The sequence below is a fragment of the Triticum dicoccoides genome, chromosome 4B, assembly GCF_002162155.2.
Source record: "Triticum dicoccoides isolate Atlit2015 ecotype Zavitan chromosome 4B, WEW_v2.0, whole genome shotgun sequence".
NCBI lineage: Eukaryota > Viridiplantae > Streptophyta > Magnoliopsida > Poales > Poaceae > Triticum > Triticum dicoccoides.
In genome coordinates this window covers 664,726,982-664,728,955 of record NC_041387.1, presented here as the reverse complement: position 1 = coordinate 664,728,955, position 1,974 = coordinate 664,726,982, and positions in this window count along the sequence as shown.

The following is a 1,974-nucleotide window of genomic DNA, read 5'->3' as shown; positions in this document are numbered from 1 at the left end:
TGAAAGAAGGGGGGGGGGGGTTGGGGGTTTTGGGGGGGTTAATTTAGGTGTTTCATATATTGTGTTAGCTAGCTAATTAATAGAGAGAAGTGTCTTCTCTTATGTCCGTGCTTGGTCGACGCTACGTACTATATATACATAAGTGATCGAGAGAACCATTGAGTACAGAAGTTCGTCATGCATACCGAGAGAAGTGATCGATCGACCTCTCCTTCTCCGAGAGATTGGCCGAACAACAAGTTTTCGTATATCATGTATCCGACGCTACTGGCTACATACATGTACAATATGTATAAGATCTCTTAATTACAAACCCCTAGCAATTGAAATCAATTTGCACATGGTATTCTCCGGCTTTATTGAAGACGTGGTCAAGAAAGAATCCCGCCAATTCCTCTTGAATTGCTTTCATGCGATCTGGTTCTAGGAGTTCATTCCGCATCTGCCACATCGAATTTGAAGAAGGAGGTTAATCAATACAATACATGAATGAAACTCAACAGAAATGATGGTGTAATAAAATGAAATTCTGAATATTATTGCTTATGCACTTCATATTGTCTTTGAGAGTAGCCCCGCTTGTTTTTCAAAGTCGCGGTGTGGATGAACTCGCACACGTAGTATCCACAGAAATCATTCCCTTCTTCCTGCCACAAGCACTTTACGAGAATTAGAGGTTAATCAAACTGATAATGAAGCATTATAAATGGCATTGATGAAAGTATAGCTATAGAATCAACGGGAGATGCGCGCAACTAGCTAGCCAGTAGTACTTACTTTCGGGTATGTATATCGCAGCTCCTTCGGCAGTCCCGGAGCTTCTGCGGTGAACTGTTTCCAAACCCTGCAAGACAAAGAAAATAATTATTATTACTTGAGATATCAGGAAATGAACAAAAAGTTGCCCATATGGTGCGATAATGATCGATTGAACTTACTTGCTGAGCATTTCAGTCATGTCTGCATAGGTTTTGGGATCTTTCCGTCTCGAGTCTAAGACGGTTACTAGTCCACGCTCAAGCTTAATCTCCAGAAGAATATAGTGGTACCTGCGCACGCATGCATAACTCATCAATTACATTACTATAACCTCGCTCGAGTAATAAGGGAAACCGAATATGCACACGACAGTAACACTCACTTGCCGTTGTAAGGAAAGAGTATGGTATCTTTGTTTTGATTTTTGATCAACGATCGTAGCAAGTTGTCCTCGGCCTCTTTGACGTCCTTTTTAACCAGAATTTCATCTATGATATTTGTGTTAATGAACCCAATATCATAAATTTCTTGTTTTTTGCACTCGACGATCTTCAATCTGCATAATATATTGAGGATAATTAATTATAAATACATGAAATGAAAGAGCTGAGCTATATATAGAGACTTAATGACAGGAATAGTACTTACAGACAGTAGCAAAAGACCATTAGTTTATCGAGGGCCTTTTGACTGAAGAACGCGAAGAACTCATCAAATGGAATAGTCAACATATCATTTGCAATGAGGTCGTGCTCCTCTTTAATATTCAGATACAAAGCATTTGTACCCCCAGACTCTCTGCAGGTTTCCATGTACCAATTATGGAATCTTCGCATCATTGTTGTCAGAGATTTTTCATCTTTGATGAGAGGCTTCCCGTACTCGTATCTGTGTTCGTCCACCTCCAAGAAATCAGGAAGTTGATCGTCAGGCAGGTAATCTGCAAGATTGCCATAACCGGCCACCATCCCTGGAGCATTAGACACATTGAGCGGGGGGCACGATTGCTGTGCTTGTTCGCCGAGCTGGGAATTTTTTTCCCCTTTGCACGTTCTTTTAACCTTTTAGCACTGACAGTAGTTCCCGACCGCTGGGCTTGGAGATATGTCTGTTCAGTAATGCGCTCATAGTTGGTTCTCGGCGGAGACTTTGGTGGTTTCCTCAGGGCATCGATAGTGCACTTTGCTTTCACCGGATCTACCTTCTCCTTCGGAG